The sequence below is a fragment of the Ambystoma mexicanum genome, chromosome 7p, assembly GCF_040938575.1.
Source record: "Ambystoma mexicanum isolate Mex_15411 chromosome 7p, UKY_AmexF1_1, whole genome shotgun sequence".
In the NCBI taxonomy this organism is placed as follows: domain Eukaryota; kingdom Metazoa; phylum Chordata; class Amphibia; order Caudata; family Ambystomatidae; genus Ambystoma; species Ambystoma mexicanum.
The window spans coordinates 347740338-347765403 of record NC_090939.1 but is presented as its reverse complement, the minus strand read 5'-3'; positions in this window follow the sequence as shown (position 1 = coordinate 347765403).

The following is a 25066-nucleotide window of genomic DNA, read 5'->3' as shown; positions in this document are numbered from 1 at the left end:
TCTTCTGTTTGGGACTACTTTTCCTGTTGGGTGGGGCAGGAGCCACTCCCTAGGTTCAGAACACTGGAACTCTTCTGGAAAGCAGGAACTCTTTTCTTACCTAGGCGAGGCAGTGGAAGGAGACACCTAAGCACTACAGGAGGCTATTTAAACCACACCCGATGGATGAATCTTGCTTTGCATTATTCTGCATTCTCTGGAGCAGAACGCTCATCGTGTCTTCAGCTTCTGATCCTGGGCCTAAGGGAACAAAGGCTTATCATCCTGGAATCCAGTCTTCAGCAGCACCTGTAAAGACAAAGAAAGAACAGGTTAGCACTACGGTCTTCAGTGGCAGCGCATCTCTTACCTGGTCCATCGGCTGTCACCAACGCCTCGCGCTGCATTCCGGCATCTGAAAGACAAAGGCTTACCTACTCTTCGCATGCTCCGGAGGTCTTCGCACTGCATTCCGGCATCTGAAAGTCAAAAGCTTACCAGCTCTTCGCACTCTCCGGAGGCCTTCGGCGCTGCATCCCGCATCTGAAAGACAAAAGAAGGTGCGTTTAAAGACATTGGGCAACTTTATTACTCACGTGCCATTACTCCTTCCCACGCCGAATCCAGTGGGTATTCCAACACCCTTCAGCTTCTCTAAAGCTCCGAACTTGTACCTGCAAGATAAAAGGGACAGTTAGTGCGCATCGTGAAGCAGGCTACAAGCGCTTACTTACGTGCTTCCAGGCGCTTCTATTCCTCATGCGGGTTCGATCCTCAATTCTCTTCAGCCCGCCATCCGCCATCGCCGGAACCCTGCAAAACAAGAGATATCATTACAAAAGACTTTTAAGACATTTGAAGTGCCCAGAACTTACCGTTCGTGCAGTTAACGACAGACAGCAGCCCTCTGAGGTCAAGAGGCCTGCACCCTTACCCAGTGAAGAAACTGGTTACGGCACCCTGCCCCGAGGCAGATGGAGAGCTCGACGTTCACTTACCTAAGACATCTTACTCTTCGAGTCAGACATACAGTGCACAGAGGTCCAGCCCAAAGAGCCAACCGTGTGTTACACATCACCTTTGAAGATACGGCATTCACCCAGTCAAGACCGGTGCCTCTGCGGGAATCAGGTGAGCGTTACAGAACGCAAAAACTCCCACCCAGGCGCTATGGAAACCATGGATACCGACCAGCTAGCCCAGTTACTTGGGAAACTAAGAGCAGAAGTGCATGCAGCCCGTCAGGAAACAAATGCTCTAAGAAGGGAACTGATTATTTCCAAGGATCGAACAGACGATCTCTCTAGACAATTGCTACAGTCACAAGCCGGACAAACTCCGTTACCCGCATCAGGGGCAAATCTTCCTTCAACATCCTCTACGAACCCAGTGCAGATCAACCTACCTGGGAATGTACCTCTGGCTCCGCCCGAACGATTTTCTGGTGACCCAAAGAGGTTTGCATTATTTATTAATCAGAGCCGGTTGCACTTCTTATGCCGGCCAGCAGCCTTTCCAACTGATCAAGCTAAGGTAGCTTTTGTGCTTTCGTACCATAGTGGCAATGCACCAGACTGGTCGACCCCTCTAGTTAATCAAGATGATCCTGTTCTCCAGGATTTTCAAGCTTTTCAGCTCAGTATGGAAAAACTGTTTGCAAGACATTCACAAAGGCAGGCCTTGGACAATGAGCTCCTTTCATTGCGACAGGGTAATCAAGACCTTTTGGCTTATATTGCATCTTTCAACAGACTGATAGTGGAAACTCGATGGCCTGAGGACAAAAAGATTACGCTGTTTTATAGAGGTTTACGTGGAAAATTGACCACAGACTGCAGAACAGGAAGGCCGATCGTTCCAAGTTTGATGCTCGAGTATTTTCCAAATCACCAACTCCTACCAAAGGAGTAGACTCCGGGGAAACCATGCAAATAGGGGGCCTGAAAGGACCACTAACACAAAAGGAGCGGGAAAGGAGAAAACAGCTGCAATTATGCCTCTATTGCGGAAACTCGGGGCACTTTCTTCGAGACTGTCCGGTGAAACCAGCCAAGAAGGCAGTAGGAGCTGCAGTTACCAGGGTCACAAACTCTGAGCAGGGAAACAACCTCGCCCGACAAGAATAGAGGTCCTCTTGCCGAGCGTTAAAACCAGTTTCGTGACCTCGCATTTCGTGATACCTATGGTCCTCATTAGCCCTGAACATCCGGATCGATTACATGCGATTGAAGCTTACGTCGACAGCGGTGCCATCGGCAATTATGTGGATCATGAAATGGTTGTGAGGATGAATCTGACTCTTTGTCCAAAGGCTGTAAAGGACGTCATTACTACGGTGGATGGTACAGAGATAGCCTCCGGACCAGTAACGCATACCACCCAAGAAGTGACGCTAATAAGTCAAGATGGACACCATGAGAAGATCGTGTTCGATGTGATCAAGGCCCCTCAGTCCCAGATTATTCTAGGAATTCCTTGGTTAGAAAAGCACAATCCTCAGATCGATTGGCGAGCAAGAACGGTTCAGTTTCCAGAATGTGTCTCTACTTGTCACCCTCGACCTGGTGTTGCACTGGCAGCAATTTCCTCAGAGGCTCCCCAGTTACCTCCTGAATACCTAGAATTCCAAGATGTTTTCCGGAAGGATCAGGCTAACTCTCTACCTCCTCATAGGTCTTATGACTGCCAGATAGACCTGATACCTGGATCTACTCCTCCTTGTAGTAGAATGTATGCCCTCACCGAGCCTGAGAATCTTCACCTCCGACAATACCTGGATCAATACCTAGCGAATGGGTTTATTCGTCCTTCCAAGTCCCCTGCTTCCTCAGCTTTGTTCTTCGTTCCAAAAAAAGAAGGGGTCCTTAGAACTTGTATAGATTATCGCGCCCTGAACCAGATCACCGTTAAGAATAGATATCCGTTACCTTTGATCCCTGAACTCCTGGACCAAGTCAGAAAAGCATGCATATATACAAAGCTGGATCTTAGAGGAGCCTACCACTTGGTACGAGTAAAAGAGGGCGATGAATGGAAGACGGCCTTCCGCACCAAGTATGGGTTATTTGAATATCAGGTCATGCCCTTCCCACTTTGCAATGCCCCGGCCGCCTTTCAATATTTTATGAACGATGTCCTCAGAGAGCTCATAGATGTGTGTGTTGTTGTTTACATTGACGACATCCTCGTTTATTCTTCATTGGAAACAGAACATCGGAAACACGTGAAAATGGTCCTCGAGAGATTGCGTCAGCACAAACTTTTCGCTAAGTTTGAAAAATGTGTTTTCAACGTGACTGAAGTTGAATTCTTGGGATTCATATTAACACCTAGCGGAGTGCGTATGGATTCAAAGAAGGTCGATGCAATTCTCAAATGGCCATCGCCATCCTCCGTAAAAGGTGTTCAAAGCATGTTAGGCTTCGCTAACTTTTACCGCAGGTTTATCCCTGAATTCTCTCGAATAGTCCAGCCCATCACCGCCTTGTTAAAGAAAAACAAACGTTTTGAATGATCTACCGAGGCGGAACAAGCTTTCCAGAATTTGAAGACTAGATTTATCTCTGCACCGATCTTAAAACATCCTCGCCCAGAACTCCCCTACATCGTTGAAACTGATGCTTCGAGCCTTGCCATGGGGGCAGTTCTATCACAAAAGGACCCAGTAACCAATCAGTTGCATCCCATGGCATTTTGGTCCCGCAAATTCTCGCCTCCTGAAATCAATTACACTATTACTGATAAGGAACTTCTAGCTATCAAGTCCGCCTTTAAGGCTTGGCAGCATTATCTTCTGGGGGCCCGACACACCGTTACTGTGATTACAGATCACCGAAACCTGCAATATTTGAAAACCGCAAAAGCTCAATCCTCTAGACAACTCGGTTGGGCACTATTCTTTGCCGAGTTTGACTTCATAATTACTTATCGACCTGGTACAAAAAACGGTAAAGCTGATACCCTTTCTTGGATGGGAGTGGAAGAACATTTGATCAATCCTAAACCTGTACCTATCATTCCCGAACAAAGAATTCTGGGTGTAATCGCCACACAATCCATAGAGGAAGTTAAGGATAAAGCCAGGCTACTGGTAACTCCAGCAGACATACAGAATTGGCATCTGCAGGGAAAGGACTTTACGGTGAAGGACAACCTATTATATTTCCAAGAACGGTTATACCTGCCCAGCACAGATTTACAGAAAAAGGTAATCTCTTGTTATCACGATTCTTTAATGGAAGGACATCCCGGTATGGCCAAAACCTCGGAAAAGATCAAGCGCTACTTCTGGTGGCCGTCTTGGAAAAAAGATATCAGAGACTTTATAATGTCCTGTGGAGTATGCGCCCAAAACAAGAGTCAAAAGGAAAAACCAGCCGTCCTCTTACGCCCTATTGACATCCCACCTCGTCCTTGGCATACGCTTTCTATGGACTTCATCACCGATCTACCTCCATGCTCCGGATACAATACGATCCTAGTAATTGTGGACCTATTCTCCAAGATTGCGCATTTCATTCCACTCAAAGGCTTACCAACAGCAGCAACTCTGGCCCGAGAATTTCTCGAAAACATCGTCCGACTGCATGGTTTTCCTTCAGTTCTAATTTCGGATCGAGGGAGTCAATTTATTTCTCATTTTTGGCGAAGTTGCTGTCGGTCGGCTCAAATTGATGTGAGACTTTCGACCAGCCACCACCCTCAAACCGACGGACAAACCGAGAGGACCAATCAAACTCTGGAACAGTATTTGCGCTGCATGCTACAACAAACTGAAAAAACTTGGAAAGATATCCTTTGGATAGCCGAATATGCCTACAATAATTCTGTCCACTCGGGAACTGGGAAGACCCCGTTTTTTCTTTTATACGGTAGTCACCCTCGAACCTCCGAGTTGGATCCACTCCAAGATCTTGGAACACCAGCAGTAGACCACCTGCATTCTACAATCACCCAAGCCTTTAAGGAAGCCGTTTCTCACCTTCAAAGGGCTAAAGAACAATACAAGAAAGGAGCAGACCAACATCGGAAGGAAGCCCCCCAGTATCAAGTAGGAGATCAAGTCTGGTTATCCACCAAATATATACCTCTAAAAGGACCACGCACATTCAACCCAAGATACCTTGGTCCCTATTCCATCACTACCATAGTAAATCCAGTAGCGGTCAAGTTGGACTTGCCCCCTCACATGAAGATACATCCGGTCTTCCACGTCTCTCTATTAAAACCTGTGCAACATGAAACCCGACTAACTAAATCTCCATAACCTATTCTAGTTGATGGAGAACTCGAGTTTGAAGTCAAAAGCATCCTGGATTCCAAGATCTCCAAATCTAATCTATTTTACCTGATTGACTGGAAAGGCTACGGTCCCCAAGAAAGATCCTGGGAACCTGCAGAATATGTCCACGCGCCTCGTCTAATCAAAAGATTTCATCGAACATTTCCTGACAAGCCAAAACCCCCGGAGAAGCCCGGTTTGGGAGGGCCTTGAGGGGGGGTGCTGTCATGATCTCTGCTTCCAAAAGATCAGGACTTCCCCAACTCCCTTGGAAGCAGACCCATAACCCCGGTTCCGAGTGCCAGCCAGTCCCAATTGGGACCTTTTGGACCCTGGCCTGGTGCCAGTGGCACCAGGCTCATAAAGATGCCCAGTCCCAGCGCTGGAAGCGCCGGGCTCATAATGCTTGGGTGGACTTACCTGCAGCAGACCATGCTGCTTACTTACCTGCCAGTTGAGCCCCTGATCCTCTTCTGTTTGGGACTACTTTTCCTGTTGGGTGGGGCAGGAGCCACTCCCTAGGTTCAGAACACTGGAACTCTTCTGGAAAGCAGGAACTCTTTTCTTACCTAGGCGAGGCTGTGGAAGGAGACACCTAAGCACTACAGGAGGCTATTTAAATCACACCCGATGGATGAATCTTGCTTTGCGTTATTCTGCATTCTATGCAGCAGAACGCTCATCGTGTCTTCAGCTTCTGATCCTGGGCCTAAGGGAACAAAGGCTTATCATCCTGGAATCCAGTCTTCAGCAGCACCTGTAAAGACAAAGGGCCTCATTACGACTCAGGCGGTAAGGGTTTTACGGCGGCATAAACAGCGCCGACCCTTACCGCCTGAGTACAAGGTCCCTTAGCGCCATGGTGGACTTAACACCTGCTTTTAGCAGGTGTTAAAATCCATGGCGCTAAGTGACCATGGAGTTAATTACGCCACCGTAATTTACGGTGGCGTAATTAACGCCTTCCCCACTCCCACTATGCCCTATGGGGCAAAAATGGGAATGGGGAAGGGAAAATGGGGATTGGGGACTTACCGCCCCGCCAAGGTCGGAATGGGGCGGTAAGTCCGCCAACCACCATGGCGTAAACGTAGTTTACGCCATGGTGGTAAAGTCACGGCCCAGGCGGTAACTTACCGCCTGGGTCGTAATGAGGCCCAAAGAAAGAACAGGTTAGCACTACGGTCTTCAGTGGCAGCGCATCTCTTACCTGGTCCATCGGCTGTCACCAACGCCTCGCGCTGCATTCCGGCATCTGAAAGACAAAGGCTTACCTACTCTTCGCATGCTCCGGAGGTCTTCGCACTGCATTCCGGCATCTGAAAGACAAAAGCTTACCAGCTCTTCGCACTCTCCAGAGGCCTTCGGCGCTGCATCCCGCATCTGAAAGACAAAAGAAGGTGCGTTTAAAGACATTGGGCAACTTTATTACTCACGTGCCATTACTCCTTCCCACGCCGAATCCAGTGGGTATTCCAACACCCTTCAGCTTCTCTAAAGCTCCGAACTTGTACCTGCAAGATAAAAGGGACAGTTAGTGCGCATCGTGAAGCAGGCTACAAGCGCTTACTTACGTGCTTCAAGGCGCTTCTATTCCTCACACGGGTTCGATCCTCAATTCTCTTCAGCCCGCCATCCACCATCGCCGGAACCCTGCAAAACAAGAGATATCATTACAAAAGACTTTTAAGACATTTGAAGTGCCCAGAACTTACCGTTCGTGCAGGTAACGACGGACAGCAGCACTCTGAGGTCAAGAGTACTGCACCCTTATCCAGTGAAGAAACTGGTTATGGCACCCTGCCCCGAGGCAGATGGAGAGCTCGGCGTTCACTTACCTAAGACATCTTACTCTTCGAGTCAGAAATACAGTGCACAGAGGTCCAGCCCAAAGAGCCAACCGTGTGTTACACATCACCTTTGAAGATACGGCATTCACCCAGTCAAGACCGGCGCCTCTGTGGGAATCAGGTGAGCGTTACAGGTGCCCTACAGTGCTGGGGGCGGGGGTGCATGGGGACATGAGTTGGGGGCTTGCTGGCAGGTGCCCCACAGTGCTGGGGGGTGGGGGTGCAGGGGGAAATGAGTTGGGGGCCTGCTAGCAGGTGCCCCACAGTGCTGGGGGTGGGGGTGCAGGGGGACATGAGTTGGACATGAGTGGGGGCTTGCTGGCAGGTGCCCCACAGTGCTGGGGGGCGGGGGTGCAGGGGGACATGAGTTGGGGGCCTTCTGGCAGGTGCCCCACAGTGCTGGGGAGTCGGGGTCCAGGGGGACATGAGTTGGGGGCCTGCTGACAGGTGCCCCACAGTGCTGGGGGGTGGGGGCGCAGGGGGACTTGAGTTGGACATGAGTGGGGGCCTGCTGGCAGGTGCCCCACAGTGCTGGGGGATGGGGGTGCAGGGGGACATGAGTTGGGGGCCTGGTGGAGGGTGCCCCACAGAGCTGGGGGTTGGGGGTGCAGGGGGACATGATTGCGACATGAGTGTGGGCCTGCTGGCAGGTGCCCCACAGTTCTGGGGGGTGGGGGTGCAGGGGGACATGAGTTGCGGGCCTGGTGGAGGGTGCCCCACAGTGCTGGGGGTTGGGGGTGCAGAGGGACATGAGTTAGACATGAGTGGGGGCCCGCTGGCAGGTGCCCCACAGTGCTGGGGGTGCGGGTGCAGTGGGACATGAGTTGGACATGAGTGGGGGCCTGCTGGCAGGTGCCCCACAGTGCTGGGGGTGGGGGTGCAGGGGCACATGAGTTGGACATGAGTGGGGGCCTGCTGGCAGGTGCCCCACAGTGCTGGGGGGTGCGGGTACAGGGGGAAATGTGTGGGGGCCTAGTGGAGGGTGCTGGGGGGGTGGGGGTGCAGGGGGATATGAGTTGGGGTCCTGGTGGAGGGTGCCCCACAGTGCTGGGGGGTGGGGGTGCAGGGGGACATGAGTTGGGGGCCTGGCGGAGGGTGCCCTGCACTGCTGGGGGGTGGAGGTGCAGGGGAACATGAGTTGGGGGCCTGGTGGAGGGTGCCCCACAGTGCTGGGGGGTGGGGGTGCAGGGGGACATGAGTTGGGGGCCTGATGGAGGGTGACTCACAGTGCTGGGGGGTGGGGGTGCAGGGGGACATGTGTGGGGGCCTGGTGGAGGGTGCCCCACAGTGCTGGGGGGTGGGGGTGCAGGAGGTGGACATGAGTGGGGGCCTGCTGGCAGGTGCCACACAGTGCTGGGGGGTGGGGGTACAGGGGGACATGAGTTGGGGGCCTGGTGGAGCGTGCCCCACAGTGCTGGGGGGTAGGGGTGCAGGGGGACATGAGTTGGACATGAGTGGGGGCCTGCTGGCAGGTGCCCCACAGTGCTGGGGGGTGCGGGTGCAGGGGGACATGTGTGGGGGCCTGGTGGAGGGTTCCCCACAGTGCTGGGGGGTGGGGGTGCAGGGGGACATGAGTTGGGGCCTGGTAGAGGGTGCCCCACAGTGCTGGGGGGTGGGGGTGCAGGGGGACATGAGTTGGGGGCCTGGTGGAGGGTGCCCTGCACTGCTGGGGGGTGGGGGTGCAGGGGGACATGTGTGGGGGCCTGGTGGAGGGCGCCCCACAGTGGCGGGGGATGGGGGTGCTGGGGGACATGAGTGGGGGTGCAGGGTAGTCCCCCGTGGTGTGGGCTGCCTGCAGGGGCCGTGGACGTTGTGGAGCGAACACCTGGAAGGACCCACATGGCCAATTCACGTGTAGTACTCCACGGAACCCCTGAAATACACATACCCTGCTGATATCGCATGTGAAACTTCCCACGCACCCCAAAATACACGTACCCAGGACATTTGCGTGTGGAACTTCCAGCGCACCCCTGGAATACACGTACCCAGCTGAAATCGCGTGTGAAACTTCCCGCACACCCCTGAAATACACGTACCCTGCTGAATTTGCATGTGAAACTTCCCACGCACCCCAGTAATACACGTACCACGCTTGCACAGGGCCAATCGCGTGTGAAACTTCCCACGAACCCCAGTAATACACGTACCCTGCTGAATTCACGTGTGGAACTTTCCGCGCACCCCGAAATAGACGTACCCAGGACATTCGCGTGTGGAACTTCCAGCGCACCCCTGATATACACGTACCCTGATGGAATTGCGTGTAGAACTTTCCGCGCACCCCTGAAATACACGTACCCTGCTGAATTCACGTGTGTAACTTTCGGCACATCCCGAAATACACGTACCCAGGATATTCACATGTGGAACTTCCAGCGCACCCCTGATATACACGTACCCTGATGAAATCGCGTGTAGAACTTTCCGCGCACCCCTGAAATACACGTACCCTGCTGAATTCACGTTTGTAACTTCCCGCGCACCCCGAAATACACGTACCCAGGACATTCGTGTGTGGAACTTCCAGCGCACTCTTGATATACACGTACCCAGCTGAAATTGTGTGTAAAACTCCCCGCACGCCCCTGAAATACACGTACCCTGCTGAATTCGCGTGTGAAACTTCCCACGCACCGCAGTAATACACGTACCACACTCGCACAGGGCCAATCGCGTGTGACACTTCCCGCGCACCAAAGTAATACACGTACTCTGCTGAATTCACGTGTGTAACTTTCCGCGCTCCCTGAAATACACGTACCCAGGACATTTGCGTGTGGAACTTCCAGCGCACCCCTGATATACACGTACCCAGCAGAAATCGCGTGTGAAACTTCCCGCGCACCACTGAAATACACGTACCCTGCTGAATTCACGTGTGTAACTTCCTGCGCACCCCGAAATACACGTACCCAGGACATTCGCGTGTGGAACTTCGAGCGCACCCCTGCTATACACGTACCCAGCTGAAATCGCGTGTGAAACTTCCCCCGCTCCCCTGAAATACACGTACCCTGCTGAATTCACGTGTGAAACTTCCCACGCACCCATGATGTACATGTACCCTGATGGAATCACGTGTGGAACTTCCTGCGCACCCCTGAAATACACGTACCCAGCTGAAATAAGGTGAGGAACTTGCCGCGCACCCCAGTTATACACGTACCCCGCTTGCCGTGCCGGTACAGGGTTAGCGCAGCCCTCTGCGCTGGATTGGGGATTTTGATGGCTTTTCCGCTGTGCGCGGAAATGTATTTTGGCGCACGCGGCTGGCGCAGGGATTCGCACGCGCACACTGTGCGCCAGCCGTGTGCGCCACTTGTGCGCTGAATTCTATGAATGACCCCCTTAGTGTGTTATCAGGATTGTTTGCTGGATTTCTGTGAAGTACTAACATTTGCATACACAATGGGTCTGTACTGTGTAAGTAAATGTTGTCAACAATTGGTGGTAATTGAAATAGAATATTCATTGCTACATTTGCGTAGCAACTTACACCAACTATATTTGAGAATTTAAATGGTCAAGGTAGTTCTGTATCTAACTGCTTTTTTTGGAGTTTGTCTTCCTTCTTTAAAGAAGTTCCTGGTTTACTTTCCCTAATTGATTCTTTTTAGCTTGTGGTACTTGATGAAGTATTAGTTTCTTTTACTCTCTTTGGAGGATTTGCAGTGACATCCTGTTGCATTTCTGTTTGATTTATAACCTTTTACTTTTTGTGGAATAGAATATGTGTTTAGGTGGGGGGTGTATACTGAGCGAAGTCTATTGTATTCTAAAATGCAAGGAATATCAGCGTTTATTTTACTTGCATCAAAGTTGATTAGAAATAGACCGTAAAGTGTACGTAAGCGTGATAGTGCTATGCAGCTCATGCCTTCTTTAAAGACTCTGTTACCAATATCTATCATTGCTTTGTCTAGGGTAAGACCTTGTGATTTATGAATCATGACTGTGTATGCAAGAGTTAGAGAAAATTGTTCTCTGCGTGCATACATATCTTTGAAGAGAAGGAATCTAGCTGTTGAGCGTCCTATCCTTATTACTTCTGCAAGTTTGTCAAAGAGTATATTGACAAACTGAATTTTGTTGTCGCGTGGGCATGTTTGATAGCCAACAACTGTACCCAGTGCTCCATTAACTAGTCCTTGGTCTACGTCAAGGTTACGTTTAAGCATTACTCTGCAATTTAAGGATAAGTTTAATATATTTTCTAAGCCTGCTGTGTTTGAGATTTATTTTTCTAAAATATTTAGTCTTGTTGTGGCTTGGTCACACATGGGTAGTGTCATACCATGTACATCTAATTTGTCTGTGGCGCTAATTTCCATGATTGGTTGCATTTCTTTACTTAGCATGATTTCATTGAATTTGAAACAGCTTGCAAGAGTTGGCACTAGGCCATACAATTGACATTTTTGTGGGCTAATTGTTCCATAACATCTGTAGAACATGCATTATCACCATATAGTGCATTAATGTGCCGGGTTTTCAATATTGCTTCTGCTTCTTTAGAAAGTACCAACTCTGATACTTTTTAAAATGTTGAGATCAGTGAGATCTGCAGATTGCTGCATGTTTTCTGTTAATTCTCTGTATTGGAAATGTTGCCAAAGATTGACATTTCCAATGCTGCCAACAGTTTTACGGCAGAGTTTGTGTCCTAATGTTTTAAAAATAGGCTCACCTTTTACTGGTGTTAATTGAAGCAGATCTCCAAAAACAATAATGTGTTTTCCTGCAAAGAGCTCTTCATAGTCTGTTTTGAGTACTTCTTGTAATCTGAGGTGAATCAAAGCTAACATCAGGTTGGAGACCATGCTCACTTCATCTATTAGTAGCATTTTCATTTGTTTCAATACTCTGTGTAGTTCCATTGCAGCTTCTGCAGAAAGTTTGTAATAGTCTAATTTGTTCTGGTGTTCTACTGGTAATAGTAGTAATCAGTGTAATGTAACACCACCTATGTTGTAGGCAGCTAAACCTGTGGGGGCAGTGACAACAGCTGACAGTTTGTTGTTTGTCAATTGTTGAAGGAACATACTAATGATTTTGATTAGGAATGTTTTGCAAGAATCAGCTTCACCACTGACGTACAGTAGTATAGGTTTATAATTATGGCAAGAACATTCTTTATTTTCATGTTTTACACCATGTGCAATTTGTTTTGTTACTTCTTGAAAAATGCTACCTTGCTCATTGTTTAGTTTTGATTGTAGTATAGTTAAGTCTTCTTTATCTTCGTACTGACACATGGTGTTTTCTATTTCTATCATAGCTAATTCTGCCTCATATATTATTAGTGGTTCTCCCAGTGGTTCTTGGCTTCCTGTTACAGAAGGTTGACTACTGTCAGGAGTGTCCTTATCTAGTTGGGCTTGGAGTTCTTCTTCGTGTTGCTGTTCATTGTGCAACATTGTTTTGTACTGTGTAAAGTTTACATCAGTTATAGTGCTTTCATTTGCTTTGAAAGCATCCTCATATGAGTCATAGTTATCTAGTATTTGTTCTTCTTTTCTCCATGGTTTGAAGAGTTGTAGCAGGGACATGTAATATACTTCTTTATATTGAGGAGTCTTTAATGACAATTTGATATGATTAGATAAATTTGGTTTAGTGAGTTTAACTAAGCTGCCTTCACAGTTTGTCACTCTATATTTACCTTTTTTTTCATCAGGTTTCATATTATTTTTGTATGTGTAGTTTTGGGCTATGAGGTATAGACACATGTTTTCCAAAGTATTACTTCTGTTTGGGTAGTATGTGTCCAATACATTTTTTCTTAAAATGTCTTGGCTGTTGGGATCACGTTTGGCTATTGTTTCTATATCTTCATATGATTTTAGAACTCTTTTTCTAGATTTAGCTGGACCAAGACTTAGCCATACTGTATTTTCAGATTGACCATACAATGCAGTACCAGTTTGAGGATCAGCTGCTTCATATGATCCACATTCTCTATGGGTGAGCATTTTTATGCCCAAGCTGTATAATTTCTGAGACACTGTTTTATCTGATGTCAGGTCATTCCAGAGGTCTTGGAGCTCTGTCTTTTCTGCTTTGGTTAAGTATGCTGTGACATATCGTGCAACTGCAGTAGAATTGTCTGCAATGTACTGCACATCTATGTTTGCATTCCATAAGTGGCAATGATTGCATTATAATCATTGATATATTTTTCTTCTTCTTTTATTTTTATGTAATATGTATTTTTAGGTGACTTATCTTTAACACTATGGCCCTCATTCCAACCCAGGTGGTAAGTACCCTACTTTACCACCATGGTGTAAACTCTGTTTACACCATGGTGGATGGTGGATTAACCACCCCATTCCAAGGTGAGTGGGGCGGTAAATCCCCAATCCCCATTTACCCTTCCCCATTCCCATTTTTGCCCCATAGGGCATAATGGGAGTGGGGAAGGCGCTAATTACGGCACCGTAAATTACGCTGCCGTAATTAGCGTCAAGGACGCTTAGCGCCTTGCAACTTAACGCCTGCTAAAAGCAGGCGTTAAGGTGGAAATCAGGCGTTAAGGGTTAACGGCGCCGACAGCGCCGTTAAACCCTTAACGCCTGGGTTGGATTGAGGTCCTATGTCTAACTGAAGACATGAGGTTGTTCACTTGACCTGTATTTGTAACTGGTCTAGGGAAACCAAATCGGCATTTGGTGTAGTATTTCCCTTTGTTTTTGTATTTGCGACGACAATATTTTCCCCATTTGTGTCTTTGAAATTGTAAAATTTGTGCATGAAGATCACTATTTGTGGCTTCTGATGGAATCTCACAAGTGACATATTTTTCAATAAACTGTAAAACAGTGGCATCACTGTCTTGATCAAATTTAGGAGCATCTTTAATCCATAAAAGCATGTGGATATGTGGTGCTCCTCTGGCTTGGTATTCTTGTCTCCAAAAAAAGTGTTGCACTTCTCCAAGGGGAGGAAAAGTTTTATTACAAATAAAATGTAGCATAGCAATGAAGCGATGGTGAAAATATCTTGAAACATTAACAGGATCCAAGGAACAAAGTTCTCCAGGTGGTAGTATATCTATGTTTGTTTTGTTGTTATTTGATATGCGTAGGAAATCATGTAAATCTTCCCATGCATATTCTGCACAACTTAATGTAACAAACCAAGTGGGTGGGCCAAGGTTTATGATCATACAACGTACATCTCCATGACGTCTAAACCAGTACTCTTTAGTACCACGCATATTTGCTAATAGATTTGTAATGTTTGATTGTAAAACCTCATCCTTTTGTTGCACTTTTTCCAATAATTGTGTAGCTGTCATACTTTGAAAGTGTGATCCTGATTTTAATATGTGTGCAACTCCGTAACATAAAGTTGCTAGTTCACTTTCAAAGAGTAGGTGGAATATGTTTTCCACATTTTGTCTAAATCTGGGATCTTCAGAATACATCCGTAATGAGCGGTATTCTGAAGCTGATATTTTAATAGGTCTAACATCATACCTTCCTCATTTGCCAGTAGAAAGAGTAGAGGAAAAGCACGTGCTTCAATACTTTTTTCCCATATGCTGATAGGTGATCCTTTTGTTTGACGCATTTGGTACGTTTCCAGTACATCTTCTATGGTGTCATTAGAGTGCAAAGGATGAATTGTATAATGGTCTAAAGTATTTGATATTGTAGCAGGATCTAGTAGCTCAAATTGACCAGCTTCTTGTGTTTCTTGAATTATTTCAGTTGTATCTTTCAAGTGTTCTTCAATATTATATAACTTTATGTAAATCTACCAGCTGTTGCCATATTTTTTTGTCTTTTGTAGGTACTCCATTTACTAAGATAATTCAAGATTGCTGCATTGGACGTTGCACTCCTAGAGTATGCACATTTTCTTTTAGATCTAATGGTAAATAAAGTACTTTTTCCACAAATGCCTTTTACCAATTCAGAGGGAGGTAATTTTGCTGTTTTTGGTTGAAGGCATATTATTGCTTGAAATGGGTGTACTGTTTGAATTATGATGCTCTCATATAAATTAAGTTGTTGTAGGGGTTTTGGTACTGGGTATAATTCCAAATTATTTGTGATAGCACGTGAAGCAGTTTGTTGTCAAGTTTTGTAGTGCAGTAACTGCAAAGTATTAAGGGGTCATTTATTTCGTATTTGTTTTTTGCTACAAGGTAGAGAGCTAATTCAAACCATTTAGAATCTTCATTGTCTTCTATTTTGTATGATAGGTCTACAGTTTTTGTGTTACTTTTATAAAATAGTTCTACGGCAACATACACATACATGGTTTGGTACTTCATCTGATGTACTTTTAAATTTTAGTATTTCTTTTTTGTATGTGTTTATAAAAAGGTTGCCATGTGTAGAATTGTTGCTAAATTGGTTTAAAGCTATTTCATTCTATAAATGGCTTTCACTTCCAAAATTTCTTCAAGTAGGTCTTTTGCTGTACCATGTAGAAGGATGTTATTTAAATTTGCTAGTGCTAAAGCGGGACTTTTAGCATACTACAGTTTATAGACTAGATTTCTTATAGTTGAATGATGTGTTGATATCCTTTTGATATCATGGAAAGTTGTTTTACAAGTAGGTCCTGTAATGCAGGCCAATGAATGTCCTTGTAGTCCTGTGTACTTGCGCACTGGACAGGTATCCATATTTTGCAGTAATTTAATTTTGATTTTGTCTTTGCTTTTTACATATTTATTGAGGAGTTGGCATAAAGATTTGAAACATTGTTTGGGAATGTTACACATTGACGTGCATGGCTATTTGTACAATAGACGTTCTGATTCAGTTCAATGAAGGGGTAATTCTAAGTTTTAAGGGCATATTTTTGTAAGGAGTACTTCTTGTTCCATTATGGTATTATTCACTTTTTCATAACCTCGACCACTGCTATGTATGGCAATTGTATTTGTTTGCTTTTGTTTGTACGCTTCTTCATTAAAATATGGTTCTGTGCTATTAGTGTGATTCCATTCACCTCCGCAGATACTTAAGAAGTTCTTTCTGTTGACATTTCGCTTATTGAGAAGTCTTTTTTGTAATTTAGTTATTAGTTTTGTTAGTGGTTTCATTTTGTTTAACAGTAAAATAAATAACTTTCTTTTGAGAAGAATTGAACTGTCCATCAACTCTTCTAAGATTAATTTCCTACGATAGGTTTTAAGCATTGAACCTGATTTCTCTCCTGTTTTTATAAGATTTTGAAGGACTTTGTGACGGTACATTTTGGCTAAAATATTTTTCTTGGTATGCTTACTTTGCACTATATTAACATTTAAAGAAGTAGTTTTATCTGTAGCATAGCTGATTTTCTGTTTATTGTTTTTTGGTTTGTTTTACATTTTGATAGAGGAGGGAAAGTTTTTGTACTTGAAACTTCTTGTGTTTCACTAAATGACTGTATTAGCTGTTTTGATTCAACTTTTTTTACAAATTCTGCTAAAGATGGATGCTTATGTTGGACACTTTTATTTGCATTTGCTCTACTTCTGCGTTGCTTTCTACGGACTTGAATTTTGGTAGGCATTCTTTACGGTCTGTTGAAAAAAAAAAGAAGGTATGGGTTGGGGTGTTCTGCAATGTATGTGTGCTGTGTGCATGAGTGTTTGAGTAAGATGATAAAGATGTATGTAATGGTGCGTGATTGTGCATTGGGAACTACAACTAGTAGGGATAGGTATTATTGAATGTATGTGTTACTAAACTGGGGTTCAGATGACAAAAAAAAGTAAGCTAGTGGTGTGGAAAAGTACAAATAGTAAATCTAATGTATACAATTAAAACAGTTGTTTGTTCTATAATATGAACATTGTAGCGGTTCAGTTGGGTAATTTGTGTGTCCAAAAATAGGAATTTGTGGGCCATTCTGGCTGTAAATCGCTGTTTAAGACATGGAGATTTTTGGACATTGGACAAAATGGTACACAATCTCTATTTATTTAGGCACAGAAATAGCTTGTATTAACTTTACAGTATGTTTGAGTAATAATTCAAATATTATGGTGATATTCTACTTACTTTTTTTCTTAAATTAACAGGTAACTTCTTAGTTCTTCTTTGTTCTTCAAATTCAGCTGCTTCTTTTGAGGAGACTGGTCTTCACTGCAATTGTAAAAGATTCAAATTAGTAATTTTGTTTGTATATAGCGCTGTTTTTAATTTAGATATTGATTTTTTTATTGTAATCCTCAGCGCCTTCTTCAAAACCATTAAACTAATTTATTTACATAAGATACATTGCATCAGTTCAGTACATATGATATGTTCTTAATGATCTAAATAATTGTATTGAATGACTAACTGTAGCAAAAAAATATCTTTACTATGTCTTGTGAAATTTATAATATACCAGTGAATACCACTATTTCTGTAACTAAGCTGTTCGAGGTAATAGCGCCTCAATGTCATGTCTAAATTAAAGTAATTAAGTAAATAAATAAATAAAAATAAAAAAATATGAAATTGTATAAGTATTTTTTTAAAGATTTAAACATAGATTGTGCTTGCATGCAATTTTGTTTGAATATATGTAGTCTATATATTTCATTTAAAAATGTTAGTTTAATATGATTTGAGTGTGTGTATAAAGAAAGTAAATAGTATAAAGGTTTATAAGTGATCGTTGATTTTAGGAAATTGAAAAAATACAGTAAATTAATTTTACAGATTACACAAGCTAAAAGTCTGTTTGAAAATGTGTTCATCTACTGTACAGAAAATATGCATACCTGAAGTTTGTGTGTATGCATATGGATATGCATGGAGCTGCAAGTAGAAATATTGGAGACTTGTACAGTATTTCTGGTAGATGGTGCTTGCCAATGATATGACACCTGTACTCAGAGAGATTCACAGTACATTTGCAGTGCTGATCTATGATGATGCAGTTAGATGTAGAGGTCTTGAATGTGATTGGTGCATGGTCATGTGACTTCTTAGCTACATCCAATGAGGGAATGGCAGAGACAATGAAGTGGAAATGGTAGAAGGGCTGTTCATGTTACGATATGTCCGCGGACATGGCGGTAGTTCGTGGACATCGGGAGTTACATCCGGGGATTTTGGGGTTCAGAAGTCATGCAAATGAGAATTAGCACTGAAAGGGATTGGTCAGGAAAGTTTAGTGGGTGTGTTGTGCTAGAAGATAGTTTCTCATATACTGTTTTTGCTGAGAGAACAACAGATAGCTATGTCTGTGTGTTTTAGGAAAAATATTGTATGGATTTTGGCAGATTCATGGATATACTGGTTAAAGGTGCATGCAGAAAGCTGTGGAGTAGCTGTAGATCTTGGATTCCCATATGTGGAAGTACACTGGCATGGAGTATGTGGAATGAAGTGGTTGGACTTGCTACCTCTCTGTGCTACTTTGGAGACAGAGCAACATCCAGACATAATTGTAATTCATTGTGGAGGGAACAGTTTAGGACATGTGACTGGAATTTTTTTGCAATTTGCTATGAAAGAAGGACTTGGGAAGGTTATGGACATGTTTCCTAATTCTCAAGTGATATTTTCACGGATTATGCAGAGACAAATGTGTCTTTGTTCTTCTTCATTTGGTCCACAAATGGAAAAAGCAAGGCGCAATGTTAATAAAGCTGTTTGTGCCTTTCTAAAAGATTTTGGCATGTCTTCTTTTCACAATGAAAATATTCTGTTTCGTAGTACAAACATTTTTCGCAGAGATGGAGTCCATCTTACTTATGGTGGCAATCAGATTTTTCTGAGAAATGTACAAACTGTATTGCAACCTTTTTTGGAATTACAGCATCCATTTTGAAGTAGGTGTTAAGCATGTATAATTTTTGACTTACAAACACCACCCAAAGGCTCTTTTCAGAGCCACCACTTCCTCCCAGAGAAAATCGCAATGTTTGTGATAGGGTAGCAACCCAATCTTTTAAATGTTTGCGAACTGTCCACGGACTTCTAAAAAATACAACAGGCCCTGCTTCATATATTTTCACTTCTATTTTTTAACTGTGAAAGGCGGCTCTGAAAAGAGCCTTATTTTTTTTGATTTTTGTTATTTTGTATTTTTTTTGTTTTTTATACACAACACACTAGAAGAGGAGGGGAAAGGAAGGTAAAGGGGAGGACACCAACCACAGGGATAAGAAAGGGCGAGCTGAGAGAGGAATATGTAGAGTGGGTTTTTTTTGGGTAGTGAGCAGATCTTCTCGTGCTCTGAGACGATAGTCTCGAAAGCGATACAAAGTCGCTCCCCCCTGCAGAGTACTGTGTCACAGTACATACCTACAACAGTGACCCTCGAAAGGTAAGGGTCATCAGCATTCTGTATGGCCTGTAAGACAGCTTGAGGAAGACGCTGTCCCACAGAGGTGGTCCTTGTGGTGACAGTATCAGAAACAGAGGATGAAGTAGAGGAAATCAACCTGCTACGTTCTTCGCAAGGACAACCCTGCGAATAGTCCCAGAGTGAAATGACCTCAGGTGTCGCTTCATAGTAGTGGTCCCAAAGCTGTACTTACCGTGCTTCCTGCAACTGAGTATCATTTTGCACTTATTGCAGGTAACACGGTTCGCACGAGCCTTAGGACCATTCCCATGAATGGTAAATAACCGCCACACCCAAGACTCACGCCTAGTGCGGGTAGTAGGGATTTCCTCTACCTCATTCTCATCATCCTCTTCTTCCTCCTCTGCATCCTCACTCCTGTTCCCCTTTTCAGGCCCTTGGGGAGGTGGTGGTGGTGGAGAGGGTGGGGGTGGTGCTGAAGCAGGTGCAGCACCAGGTGGCAGTATTTCAGCCATTGATGCCATCTCGATGATGGTGTAATCTGCAGGTGGCAGAAAAAATCGCGGTGTATTGAGGAATAGCCAGAAGAATGAGAATAAGCTCTAGGGCGTGGTCTTTTATAGGGGTGCTTGTGCACAGTCCGCGGAAATGCGCGCTGTCTGCGGACAGATCGAACACAAAAAAAAGTTCAAAAAGTTTCAAAAGGTATGTAGAAACTCAGGATTACTATGTGGGACTTGTGCCATGGTGAGATTTTATTGAAAAATATTATGGATTAATTGAAAATGTACTTTTAAATTGTTCGGGGTCACGAACAGTGTCTGCCATCAGAGCACGCGATCAGTGTGGGCGTGGTCATATGATCCGTTCACGAACAAATCCGCGAAGGAAGCGCATGTCCGCAGGACACTAAATGCACGGAGATTAGTTTGCGCATGCGCGTTGATGTTCTACGGACACTGTTTGGGTCCTGAAGTAATTAGAAATGCGTCACACGTGAAACAAACATTTCAGGACACTGCGTGTGTTCTTAGAACAGTTTAAACTTGCTAGCGAACAGTAAGGACAGATATAGTGATCTTCAGGACACGTCCAATTTCGTTTATGTACGAACATTTCAGGACACCAATTGTGTTCTTAGAACAGTTTCAAATTGCTAGCGAACAGTACGGACAGATATAGTGTTCTTTAAGACACCTCCATTTTCGTTTAATTATGGACAATTCAGGACACCGCGTGTGTTCTTAGAACAGTTTGAACTTGCTAGCGAACACTACGAACAGGTATAGTGTTCTTCAGGACACCTCCATTTTCGTTTACGTACGAACATTTCAGGACACCAATTGTGTTCGTAGAACAGTTTAAACTTGATAGCGAACACTACGGACAGATATAGTGTTCTTTAGGACACTTTAAAAAAACATTTTTACAAACATTTCAGGACACCGCGTGTGTTCTTAGAATAGTTTCATCTTGCTAGCGAACACTACGAACAGGTGTAGTGTTCTTCAGTGCACCAACATTTTCGTTTATTTACGAACATTTGAGGGCACCAATTATGTTCTTAGAACAGTTTCAAGTTGATAGCGAACATTATGGACAGATATAGTGTTCTTTAGAACACTTTAATTTTAGTTTCTTTACGAACATTTTAGGACACCACGTTTGTTCTTAGAACAGTTTCAACTTGCGAGCGAACAATACGAACAGGTATAGTGTTCTTCCAGACACCTCCATTTTCGTTTATTTACGAACATTTCAGAACACCTGCACTGTCCGCGGACACCTACATTGTTTGTTTTTTTTTAAAAAAGCGAAACTATTTACAACACAATATAAAAATGAAACTTTATTTAACATATATTAATAATTTATGACAGAGAAGGTGAGGCAGAAACAGAAACAAAAACAGGAGAATTAGGGGTTTCAACATGATTGTTATTAGGTGAAGAAGGGATGGAAGTCTCATCAAAATGTTTTGGGTTATGGGGAGGGTTTGGGGATAATTGACTGGGATATGGTGAGGAGGGACACATACATGTGGAGCAATGGTACAAGGTTTTTGGTTTAAAATTATCTACCACAAAAGTTTTCAATTTATTAAAATTAGTCAACAATAAATCCATTTTTTCTTCTATACTGTGAAAAGTGTTATCCATAACAGGCTTTTTTGAAGTATTTTCTATTTTGGTATGCTCTGTACAAAACAAAATATATATATATGTTAAATGTATGCAAAATAATAATAATTAAATGGTTTATATTATAAAGTGTTTACCATTAGTTTCACTATCTTGTGACATTTCTTCATGTGGGAAATGCTCCTCTAGCCATTCCAGAGTACTAGACATTTCTGTGAGAAAAAAAAGGATAATATATTTTTTTATCTAATACAGAACGTTTATAAATATATGAATACAATTAAGTACACTTACTATTTCAGGTAAGATATGTCCTATGTACTCAGTGGGTCTGCTCTTGTTCTCAGTTCTGTCGTGTTTGTGAGGTAATTATGTTGGAAGCCAATTTATCTTCTTGTGGTATATTCCATTTTAGAACATAGAGCATTGAAATGAATGGTTAGTGTGTTGCATATATGGGTTACATTTCTTATGTATTAGTACATATAATGTGTTTGTGTGCTCCTTTTTGAATGTGTTATATGTTCCTATGTTATGATATAACAATCAAACATACCCCCCCAGATTTTTTAGGTAGTGATACTGTTCTTCGAACATGTCCGCGAACATTAAATGAGTTCGTGGACATCAAGTACAGTAGAAGAGATTCATTCAGTTCCATATAATAATAATAATAATAATTAGGCTTTTATATAGCGCTACAAACCCTCAGGTATCCCAGCGCTGCTTATTATTACCCACGGTGTGTGGTGCTCATTTATCGACCTCGGAAGGATGAAAGGCTGAGTTTGGCCCCGCCGGGATTCGAACCTGCGTTAACAGGCTCTGCACTGGTGTCAAAGCGAGCGCTCTACTCGCTGTGCCACTTGACCAGCTATGGACAGATATATGACATGTATATAAAGTCAAAGTCATTATTGTTAAGTTGCACTACTAAAAACCTATGAAAGTCAGTGAAAACACTTTGTTAAATGGACGTTATGGTTAAGTTGCACTACTAAAAACCTAAGAAATTCAGTGAAAAAACTTTGTTAAAGGGACGTTTTGTTAAAGGGACGTTATGGTTAAGTTACACTGCTAAAAACCAATGAAATTCAGTGAATAAACTTTGTTAAAGGAACGTTATGGTTAAGTTGCGCTGCTAAACACCTTTCAAATTCAGTGAAAAAACTTTGTTAAAGGGACGTTATGGTTAAGTTGCGCTGCTAAAAACCTTTCAAATTCAGTGAAAAAACTTGGTTAAAGGGACGTTATGGTTCCAAGTAAAACCGAAAAACCCTTGAAATTCGCCAGTTATGGTAAGCTAAGCAACAATAATTTGCGCCACCACCGTGCACTGCTAAGCCTAACACCCACAACATCAAAGATGACACCACAAATGTCATTGATGACATCACTGATGACATCACATGTGCATTTACCTTTCATGAAAAGTCTGTACAAGGGATTCTTAGTGTAATGTTAATAAAAAAGTGTCAGAGGTTATTGGAATAAATATCAAGTGCTAATCAGTGAATTAAGCAATGCATTGATATAAATAGCATTCTATTATGAAGTACCATCCAGTATACTAAGGTACTCATGTATAAGCATAGGCATTGTGTGCAGCATACACTATGGAGGTGCAATATTCATAAGCTTGCCATGTTGAATAGTGAAATGATAACTGTTTTCATATTACAGTTTTGCGTACAGTGAAACTTGTGATAAGTAGGTAATAAAACCCACTTACTACATAATTGCATTATTATAGACAAATCACAAAGCGACAACACCACATACAAATATGAATATATACAAGGGAATTGAAGTAAAAAAAAAAAGACCAGCTATAGTAGCAGAAAGTGTTCACAACCTAACTGATTACCTTTATGTAGAGAAATGATTGCTCTGTTTCAGAGCTGTTACTTACCCTATCTATATATATCACATGATGTATCTGGACCCTAAAGAAAATAGTGTGAGTACAACATATAAAAATATGAGTATATACAGGGAAAGTACAGTAATAAAAAAACATCAAAACTAACAGAAAGTGCTGATAAATCTACTGATAATTTTAATGCACAAAAAGGATTGCTGTCTTTCAAGGTTGTGTTTTCCCCTATGTATATGTTTCATATGATATGACTGGACCATAAGGGAATTATTGTAAGAACATACTTGAAGGATAAGTCTACGAATATAGTACATTTACAATTTTTAGTTCCTGACTGTTACTGAAGAAAATCATGTGGCCTATATATGTCAGGAAAGGAAAAAAGGGGGAGTCGGACATGTGATGTCATCAGTGATGTCATCAATGACATTTGTGATGTCATCTTTGATGTCCTGGATGTTAGGTTTAGCAGTGCACGGTGGTGGCGCGAGTTATGTTTGCTTAGCTTACCATAACTGGCAAATTTTAAGGGTTTTTCGGTTTTACTTGGAACCATAACGTCCCTTTAACAAAGTGTTTTCACTGAATTTGAAAGGTTTTTTAGCAGCGCAACTTAACCATAATGTCCCTTTAAAAACGTTTTTTCACTGAATTCGAAAGGTTTTTAGCAGCGCAACTTAACCATAACGTTTTTAAACCTGTAATTGTGAAATATCTTTTTAAATACACAAAAGGTTTTCTTAATCAAATATGTAAAAATAAAGACAAAAATAAATGAGAGGTGTGTGCACAAAATTGTGGTGAAATATTTTTTACAGGGTCCACGGGTTTTATTCTCTTTTGGAAAAGAACATCAATTAGTGATCTAAGGAAAGAGCAGAGTGACATGTTTTAAAGATTTTTGAATTGTAATAGAGGAGCTGAGTATTTCTGAGAATGAAAATATATTTTCGGTTATATGTTGGCATAAAAACACAAAGGCTCTTTTAAGAGCTACCCATAGAGGTTTTGAAATATTATTGAAAATGAAAATGTTCTTAGATGTCTATTTTTTTGGATAGCCGCGGGTACCTTCATGCTCATGATTAAAGACCAGCCAATGAAACATAGTGCCCTCTCAGGGACTTTAAAAGACATGGATTTCAGCAAACCAATGAGACATTGTGTATTTTGGTGGACTTGTGTATCCACGGTTATAACTGCCATCAGAGCCCCGGCTATTGTAATACACATTTCTGTACAGTAATCATATTATGTATTGGATGTTACAGTTCATAATTGTACATGTCTTTCTGATTCCATGCCCTCAACTGTACCCTTGTTACCCTTGTGTAATTTGAATTTTGAAACCTTGTTAATATGGTTTTTTTTGTCAAAAATGTACGCGTACCCACAGCTCCAAGCGAGCAGTCATACCTGCGGCTATCATCAAGCCAATGGAACATCGTGTATTTTGGCGGGTTTATGTCGCTGCAGGTATGAATGCCCACTTGTAGCCGCGACTAATAATACACACATTTCTGTTAATTAATCATGTTATTTTGTCAATTTTCCAGCAAACTATTTTACATGTCTTTCCGAGTCCATATCCTCACCTCTACCGTTGTGTCATTTCTACTTCTAAATAGTTGCAGTATGTGTTTTTGAGTGTATAAACATTTCTTACTTCTACCCATCG